The sequence below is a fragment of the Arabidopsis thaliana genome, chromosome 2 (assembly GCF_000001735.4).
Source record: "Arabidopsis thaliana chromosome 2, partial sequence".
Classification (NCBI taxonomy): Eukaryota; Viridiplantae; Streptophyta; class Magnoliopsida; order Brassicales; family Brassicaceae; genus Arabidopsis; species Arabidopsis thaliana.
Window position 1 is genome coordinate 5,993,187 of NC_003071.7, and position 10,137 is coordinate 6,003,323.

The window sequence follows — 10,137 nt, forward strand, 5'->3', positions numbered from 1 at the left end:
TGATTTAAGTTTGGGGAAGGGCTCAGGAAGTGTGTGTTGCATTGTATATAATCTTGAGTCTGCATTCAACAAAGGCATAGAAAAAAACAAAAAAATTGAAAAATTTCGGAAAATGATTTCACAAAAATATAGTGTTCATGTAGTTGCATTGCATTTAGGATCGAGTCTAAAGTGTTTCATTTAGGATTGTTGCATATGCATATGGGATAACGATGAGATAGCCTTGTAAGCATTTTGGTTCACCAGATAAACTCAGTGCCCTCGTTGTGAGTTGTCTGATGCGTAGTCAATGAAATTGAAGTAAAATTGCACCATGCCTAGATTGCTCTACTCGACCACACTGTTATGATTTGATACCATTCTCTATCAATTTGAACTTGAACCTGATTTAGAATTATCATGTCTTGGCATCGAATTTGAACTCATGAATACCCTAAAATACTTGGATTTTCCTACTCATTTTAACCACTCTTGTTAATCCAAGTAGCTGACTCTCCTTATTAGAGTCGTTAACCCGAACCCAAACCTAAACTTTCTTTCAAGCCCTATATCACTTGTGAGTGTTTGTGAGGTCTTATTTCGATTGAGCTTGGTAGAAAGTGTTAGGTTTGTAACGATAGAGATAGTGTCTCATGTAGTTCTAGTTCACGTTTTTCAGACTGGATAGGACTAGGTGGGCGCTTATATCATGGGTTGGGATGTGTTTAAAAGGAAAGGGTGAATTCATTGTTGATAAGGAAAGGGAAAGAATTCTAGGGGAAGTAAGCTAAAGAAGTTAGAAAACAAAATATAGTAAAGGTTTTGGGAATGTTAAAGAAACGAATGAGGTTCTTAGCTAAAGAAGAAGGGTTTAAAGCCTTTGGTTTTAAAGATTGAAAACAGGAACCTTAGTTGTTAAAGAAACCCAAATCCGCTAGATGTATCAAAGTGTTGAGAAAGCTTCTCCTAGAGTTAAGAGAAAGAAAAGAATGATATGAAAAAGGGTTTAAAAAGATTCATGAATGCAAAGGGTAGAGTTAAGGTCTTATTTGGGACTAGAGTTGGGATTACCATTAGAGCTTCATTGTTATACTCTGGGTAGATGGGATCTTATCTCTGTATGCATAACTTTTGACTTACCTTTAGCATTCTACTAAAGCTCAATCATTTTTTAAGAGATTCCCTGTTACTGAAGCCTATTCTGTAGGGGACCATCTTTGTCTCTTGACCTTTACCTTACCCAAATGAGTTCATTGATGATGCATTGCTTGATTCACGTTCCAGAACTAATGAATGTTAAAGGGATTAGTAGATTTGAAAGCATGTGTAGGTCGAGTATAAGAGACGGATTGATTAATACCAAGGCATGGCTAACGTTTTTGAGTAAAATTCGATCATATCGCATCTCAGAACTACCAACTTGGACATTGATTTTATTTGCTCTATCTGATGCTTTGGTTATGAGTCCCCATCTTCAAACCTCACCTTCAACTATGTCTTCTTATTTGCTTGAGGGCAAGCAAAGACTAAGCTTGGGGGAGTTGATATGTCTATAATTTGCATGTTTTCAGTGTTCATTCATCATTGTTTTGAGTCTAGTTTCATATCATTCATTACTGTTTTATATCATTTCTCATCATTCTTGCATATTTTGCATGATTAGGATAGCTTTGCATACATATTGCATTTCTGAGTTATTTTCAGGTGATTTGGAGCTGTTTGCGGGCAAATTGAAAGAAGCAAGCCAGAACCAGAGGACATACTCGACCCCCAAGTCGAGTACATCCAGCAAAATACTCGACACCCTGGTCGAGTGACTTTGGAGCCATTCTTCCCATCTACTCGACCCCGTGGTCGAGTAACCTCAGCTCAGGCCACTCGATGACGCCACTCGACCCCCTGGTCGAATATCTCTTCGCCACACCACCTGATCACACTCTGCCGTTCACTCAACCACATCACTCGACCCCTGGTCGAGTATCATCACTCACCACAAACACCATCACTCGACCAAGCACTCGATCACATCTTCATAGTCTACTCAAATCCGCACTCAACCAGACAAGCTGAGCACAAGGAAGAGAAAAGGAGAAGAAGAAGTGTTTGGAAGCGGCCTAGAGCTCCATCGGATCACGAAGCCCATCTCGGTCCATTATCACTCTATGGGCCGGGCGATTAGGTTACCGGCCCGTCTACTATCATTTTATTTTGTTTTGTATAAATAGGTGTCTGAGGGTTTTATCCTGAGGCATCTAATCGACATTGAGTTTTTGCTTCAGTTTTATTTTCTGTTTTACTCTGGCTACGTGGCTTTTGCTTCTGCAACCTGTAATTCGAGATTTTTCCAAGTTATTCAGATTCCGCATTTGATTTCATCTGTCATGTTGTTTCTATACTCTTTATCTATTTACTTATGCAATATACTTGTTTACCTGCGTTTATGTCTTTGAGCATGTTGTCTAAGTAGTGACATAGAGTTCTTAAGGATGGGATATAATGGTTGTGGAATCCTTAGTCTGTAGAATGGTTAAGTTTTAGAATTGATTGAATCCCTTCAGGACTAGTTGTGTTTACTGGAATTCGATCCCAAGCATTCCTGCACCCAGAAGGTGTTCGATGGAATGCTTGATCCACTAGTTCCTGAGATATTCGTCTCTATCCCAAGAGATTGACCGTTTAGAGCGTTTATTGACTTTATCAGTCTGTTCTTATTGCCTGAATAGTTAGATTCCGTTAATGGGAATTAGTCTGGGCTAGCTTTGATGGAGAATTTCTATCACGGGAGTAAATTGATCTGTTGTTGAACCTGTTGTCTAGGGATAGCTTGATTACGCTTGTTAACTATTTGAATAGGCTAGGATACCACTATATTCGATTACCCCATCCTTAGGAATTTTTCGTCTATCTGATTTCTCTGTTTTATCGTTATCGCTTAATCGTTCTCATTGCATGTTTCTTAGTTTTTGCAATTACTCGACCAACTTACTCGACCAAACCCAGTGTGTGGCAACAGACTGTGCAGTCGAGTACAGTTGTCTCGTTTCCTGTCTGTTACTCGACCAGCATACTCGACCACATCCAGTTTCTGGCAAGAGATTGTGTAGTCGAGTATAGCTGTTTCATTTCCTGTCTGTTACTCGACCACATCCTGCTTCTGGCATCAGCTTGTTGTGGTCGAGTGATTTTAGTAATTCTGTTATTGTTTCTGTTTTCTGCATGTTCGCTTAGGATTGTTAGAAACCTCAAAACTGTTATTGCTTGGCTTGACTTAGTGACTTCTGATCACATCTCATCTGTTTGCATCACACCCATTTGGATTGACAACCTTCAGTACTACAACGACATGATATTACTTTAGGATTAATTGATCTTAAAAACCTATTATCACTAAACACAGGGACTTCTGATGACGATCCAAGTTCTACCCTAGGTGGAAGCATGGGGTTATCTTGATTGTTTAAGAGGTTTAGAAAACTTGAATGATGAGTAGTATATGGATTACTTGAATCCATATCAACTTGTTTATGTGTGTTTATTATGGTTTCGTGTTTTAAAAAGACAATGAAGGAAAGAGCTTCAGTGTTTTAAAGCATTATGTTTAAAACGATTGAGTTATGGTTTGGTGTTAAGTTACATCATTGATAACAGAGGTAAAGTGTTCACAGAGTGCAATCTATGACATACACAAAATATTTATCTTAGCTAAACCTACCAATCATTGATAATAGAGAGCATAAAGATGATGAAGACACCAAAAAACTTTAACATAATATCAATCAGTCATAATCGACCAAATAAAACAACCATTTATCACAATAAATACACTTATCATTCATTAAAATATTGAATTCTTTACCTACTAAAATATAACCTACTACACAATATGATTATATGAATTTACCTTTCATTAGGCTGTTGAAAGATTGAATGACTACAACAAATAGTGATCATTGTTGCAAGTGTTCCAATTAACCTCAACCAAAACAGAGAGACGTATAAATATCAAAATTCAATTCAGAGAAACAAAATGGCAAGACATATGTAGATGATTTCACAGATATATGAAGATCATATTGACAAACATATCAAAATCATATTCTTTTTTTTTTTTTTTGAATACCAGGAGGTTCTGAGCCAAACCCCGTAATCCCCCCAGCCCTGAAACCACAACATGTAATATTAGTTTCGTCCCAAGCGTCACTCGAACTGGCGACCTCTAAGCTTCGCATAGGGTCTTTACCAATTGAGCTAACGTCACTTGGTTATCAAAATCAAATTCAATTCAGAAAACCATAGAGACATATGAATTGTTAAGCGATGACAAATACATATGAAGCTACAACAAGATCATATCGATTGTCGAAAATCCAGCTCTTATTTGGGATAAGAATAAAATAGGAATGATCATGTGAGCAAGCATAATACTTCACAATATGATAGTAGAGGATGAACGAGATAGGTACACTAACTTTGATGCATCTCAACTCACACAACAAGAATCAACCAGCTCTTCACAAGTGGATTTCAACTATTCTACATATATGCCTTCAAATCTCGGTATTATTATGACCGCTCGAGCTCAAGTTTCTGATCGGGCTCTACATTAACAATTGAAAGCTTATTTGGTTGAGCATATACGGCAAACATTTACCGAGAATCAAGCTAACAACTAATCATTATTCTGGTTTTCGATTTTCGTATTTTATATATGCTTTTATGTCATGTATCTTTAAAATTTAAGCATTTGCAATAATTATTCAGTTTTATGAAATAAAATATTTCTAATTTTTATTTTAATAATAATAAAAAATATACTTAAGGCTCTTCCATTGGACAAAGAAATATTTAAGGACCCATCCAAAACTCTAATATTTGAATTTTCTAAAATTTTTGATTAAAAATTTTGGAAGAGCCCCATAAAGGGCCTACCATTGGGGTTTCTCTAAGAACCTCTATTGGAGGTGGTCTAAGTAACTATGAAAGAAAAAGAAGTACAAACCAAAAAAAATCTTCTTCTTTTGATTAACTATAAAATTATCATTGAATTAAAAATTATTTGGTAACTTCAGTATCTTGTCGATAGTTTTTTCTTTTTTCCACTAACAAACTTAATTAATTCTATTCAAAGAGTCATTACAAAGACATATACAGAATTACTATAACACAGTTATTACATACATAGATGTATGTCTCATATACTAATAAAAATATAGTATAAAGGAGTTTAACGATGCTTTCCTATTGGTGTCTTACTCGCTAACCGATCATAAGAACGGTTACTATCCAACTTTATATTTGATTTTTCTTTGTTACAATTTGTATGCAATAACTTTTGGCTGAAACTTCTTTTCACAAAACATAATATTCAACCAAATGTGCCCATATCTAATTCTGAAATGTAGACACAATGGCACCAACGCTTTTGTACCAGGTCTTTCTGAAATATTTTGACGACTGTGTAATTCTCTTCAACATAACTACACATAGTTTTATTGTATCATCCCATGTAGCCCTCTTGAATCAATAGGTTTCCATCTAACTGTCACTAATGCATTTCGCACCTACCAAATCTGCGCAATACCAATCAAATCTTGTCACCAGTATTTGACAAAGCCCACGTGTAATCTCGACATCACAATCCAACAAAAGCCGAATTTATGCAACTATAAATCTATTCCACAATCAATATAATAATGAACGAGAGTGATATATCCTTATTTTCACTGATTTTATCTATGTTTTATGTATAAGGTTTTCAGTCTTTATGTTATTTCTCGATTCTTTTTAGTGTCTTTTCAGGTATTCTATGCAGTAAGACAACAATGGAGATGAGAAGACATTTTAGAGCAAAAGCTAAGGAAAATGAAGCTAAGGACAATTTTCAGTTCTTGATTCAGAGGAGTGTCAATCGACAAACTCCTGGAGTCAATCGACACCAGTTTCAGCCCAGCAAAGTCCATGACGCTTCCAAGTTTACAAAAGAGGAAATTTGCCCAGAAGACTTTTTTATTTGCATTATTAGTCCCTAGACGTTTTATAGGGTTTTTAAATTGTTTTTAGACCTAAGTTTCATATATCAAGTTCTTTGCAAAACCCTATTTTGAGAGACATAAGCTATTCATCCCCTGTTCTTCAGAGATAGCACCATATATAGCAGTGAACCACATTGTCCCCAGTGTTTGAGTTAGGATCTCCTCTTGTTGGCAATGCTCGTTCGCTTCTTAGAGTGATTGTGTGAGCATACCCCTTTAAACTTTGTATTGGTTTTCCTGGGATGTATCCTGTGTGAGCTGATGTTGAAGATGTTGTGCCTTTTATATATCTCACTTTTAAGGTCAATGCTTCCAACTTGTTGTTAAAACCGTTCAAGTTTCAATCTACGTTTGTGTTTAACATGGCCATCTTCTTAGCAATGTACTTGGCTCATGTGGCTTGGCCTTGAATGATGTGCTGGAGCATAGTCTTTATGTCTGAATCTTGAGGCGTAGGTGCTTGATGTTGTTGTGATTGGAAACCATGTGGTGGTTGCTGTTGTTGATATCCTCCTTGAAATTGCTGCTTTGGAACGAACCCTTGGCTTTGGTTGTAAGGAACAAAAGGTTTGGGTTGGTTCTGTTGCTGCTGATATTGAGGGTAGACTTGGTCCTGAGGGTTGACGACATTGATGCTTCTGTATGATAGATTTGGCTTGGGTCTATAATTGTTGTACCACTTGTTGTAGCCACCTTGATTCTGAACATAACTAATTTCAGCACACTGATCATTCTCCCCCTCTTGGACTTGGAATAATTCATCTTCAGAGGTGAAGTGAACATGCTTCTGGTGCACTAGGAGGAGTTTGTCCGTTTTGTCATTGAGAGCTTTAATCTCTCAGCGATGATTGTCATCAGATTCAGAGCCGGTGCGGATGGTTCTATCATAGTCCTCGCTGTAATTGCCATCCGACTGAGCCAAGTTTTCAACTAGCTCCCATCCTTCTTCAACATCCTTGTTCGGGAAATTCCCATTGGAAGTGGTATCAAGCAGCATCCTAATCTTAGGCAGGACGTCTCTGTAAAGTGTGCTTAGAAGAGAAGCTTGCTTAAATCCGTGATGAGGGCATTTGAGTGAATTCGGATATCTCATTCCGGAGTCTTGCAGTTTTTGAGTTGGAGAAGAATTTTGCCAAGAAGGCCTTTTTGCAGTCATGCCAAGTTGTGATTGATCCCTCGGATAACGTCTTTTCCCACAGATTGGTTTTATCTCTAAGTAAGAAAGGAAACAAGGGAAGCTTGAAACCATCTTCACTGACTCCATTAATTTTAGTAAGGCTACAAAGCCTTTCAAACTCGTCAAGATGATCTAACGGATCCTCCATTGGCAAGCCATGAAACTTGTTCCCGGAACCATTGCTATGAGACCGCTTTTGATCTCAAAGTTGTTGTACTGTACTGGAGGTGGAACAATGCCATGACGCTGGTTGTGGTTGTGTGGAAAGTCACCAGCACAAATGTTGGTAGTTTGCTCTTGCTCACCTACAACGTCAGTCATTGTGTCTCTTTCTGTTTGTTCTCTCAGTTGGCGAGCAACACGATCGATGTTATTGTTAAATAGGAGGTTCTGATTTCCTTGGGACCGTGTATGCAAACAACAAGTAGCAGCCTGACTTTAGTAGACGAACAGAGATGAGTCTGTGAAGCTGTTGCTGGGTACCTGAAATACAAAGACAAAAAAGACACAAGGTTAATAACTTGTATAACAAAAACGAACTTGATCTTAACGTTTCTAATGATCTCAAATATAGCAAACAAACACCAAATTAGCAACGACGCCAAATTGATAATAGATTTTTAGTCAATTAATCCTAAAGCACTATCATGTTGTTGTAGTACTTAGGGTGTTAATCCAATCTGGTGTGATGCAAAGGGATGAGATATGATTAGAATGCACTAAGTCAAGCCAAGTAGAGAGTTTGTTGGTTCTAACAGTCATAATGTGCAATAACAGAAATTAAATGAAACTAAAAGCAAAATGGCAATGATAGGCTCATGAGTAACTAAGTAGAAGTGATAACAGGCAATCAAATAGATAAACGATTCTTAAGGATGGGGTAATCGAATAGCGTGGTCTCCTTGATCTATTCAGGCGGTTGACAAAACTTCACAGAAGCCGAGATATGTGGGTTATGAGAAGCCGAGATAGCGTGGATAGCGTGGTCAAGGATTCTTTGACATATTGAGGAACAATATTCGTGGGTTATGAGAAGCCGAGATAACGAGATAGCGTGGGTTATGAGAAGCCGAGATAACTTTAATTTGTAGATAACGAAATTTACTTATTCGATTCATAAGTACCTATCTTATTCTTTGACATATTCGTAAAATTAAAGTTATCATGAATTGATTCTTACTTTTCAACCAAGAATACAATTGAATCCAACCAAATTATTTCATAACAAATCTACAAATCCAACCAAACCTAAACTCAACTATACTAAGATGATATATTCGTAGTATTCAATCTAAATAATCAAAATATGAATGTAAGAAACGGTGAATTCTTATGTGACATAGTTGGATTTTAAGTTCTTATAAACCCAATCCGAGCTGAACAAAAATAAAATCAAACTTAAACTTAACTTTTTAAAAAGAAAAAATAACTTTGTACCAAATCTATGTACAATATATTTTGTTTTACATTCATAAACTTTTTAAAATACTCAAAGTTTCCTAAACTTTTATTTCTAATGAACTTTTGATTCTGGTTACTGTGCTAATTAGCTTAGTTTAAAAAATAGAATATTACGTAATTAAGCATTTTTGGAAAGTTAATGCCTAATTAGGCACTTTAAAAAGAGCAGACACTTTCGATAGATTATTTGACCCATTTACCCTTTAAATACACTTTTATTTCGTTACATTTTATTTGTCTTTCTCTCCTTCTCCTCTCACTTCTCTCTCTTTCTCTCATTTTTCAAGAAGAGACAATCAAGCGGAGAAAATAAAAACCTTTAAAATAAAAACCTCCCTCCCTCTCTGCCCATCATCAGTCAACTTATAAATTTGTTTCTCAATTTTGTTATACTTGAATTTCTAGGGTTTTGTTGAAATCTGAGATTCAGATTTTGCTTCTCTCTCTCTCTCTCTCTCTCTCTCTCTCTCTCTCTCTCTCTCTCTCTCTCTCTCTCTCTCTCTCTCTCTCTCTCTCTCTCTCTCTCTCTCTCTCTCTCTCTCTCTCTCTCTCTCTCTCTCTCTCTCTCTCTCTCTCTCTCTCTCTCTCTCTCTCTCTCTCTCTCTCTCTCTCTCTCTCTCTCTCTCTCTCGCAAAATTACTACAAATCCTTGCTCTCTGGGATAGCTTATTAGTCAAGTTTCGGATTACAAAAACGACGTGAAGCAAATCTGTCACCGTCTTAAGGCGTAACATCATGCACATCCGCGATTGGTTCGAAGAAGAATCCTCCGCTGCCTTCTCCAATTCTCCATCTAACACACTAAGCACATGTGTTCGTGTCTTTGATTCATGTCATTATCTCTAATGCTCTATCTTACATTTCTTCAAATCTTTACTTAAATCTTAGATTCGTTCTCCAGCTAATTCTTGGTATCAATTTGATATAAGAAATTGATTAAAAAAAAAGTTTCCTTTGTTCATTGTTCTTATGTTTAGCATTTAGATATGCAATTAATAGTGGTCTAATTTCGTAAAGATCACATTTTTACGATTTAAATTGTTCCAAAAGTTTTTTCGTTTTTCTCCATCAAATCTGACTCTGGCGATTATCGTTCATACATAAACTTGTGTATTGAAATGAAACGATCCCGTGAGTCATTAGATGACCACATGGACTAAACCTCTTGGACAATCATCAATGGACATTTATCTCTCAGTAAAATTATCACTTTCTTATTTATGCTTACAATATATTTTATGGTTTAGAGTTTTGTTTTACGATTTTAGATTTAGTGGATAAGGATTAGGGATTGAAGGTTTGGGTTTAATTTTAGGGTAAATAAATTAGGCTTTAGTGCAGAGCCTTAAGGGTATAAGGTTTACACACCACAAACCATTTGCTTGTGTCAACAACATTGTATCACATTCTCAAAAAAAGGTTTGTTGATGAACCTTGTATTGATATATATAAAGCGAATTGTTTGGATATGTTTATGTGGACAATATA

General features: G+C 36.5%; 1 pseudogene across 1 annotated transcript; it reads right to left on the reverse strand.

Annotated features, from left to right (window-relative positions):
• Positions 1-6,136: 6,136 nt before the first annotated feature.
• AT2G14190 lies at positions 6,137-7,605 on the reverse strand (annotated as a pseudogene; the record flags this gene model as incomplete). The annotated part of the gene is made up of 1 exon: positions 6,137-7,605.
• Positions 7,606-10,137: the final 2,532 nt, after the last annotated feature.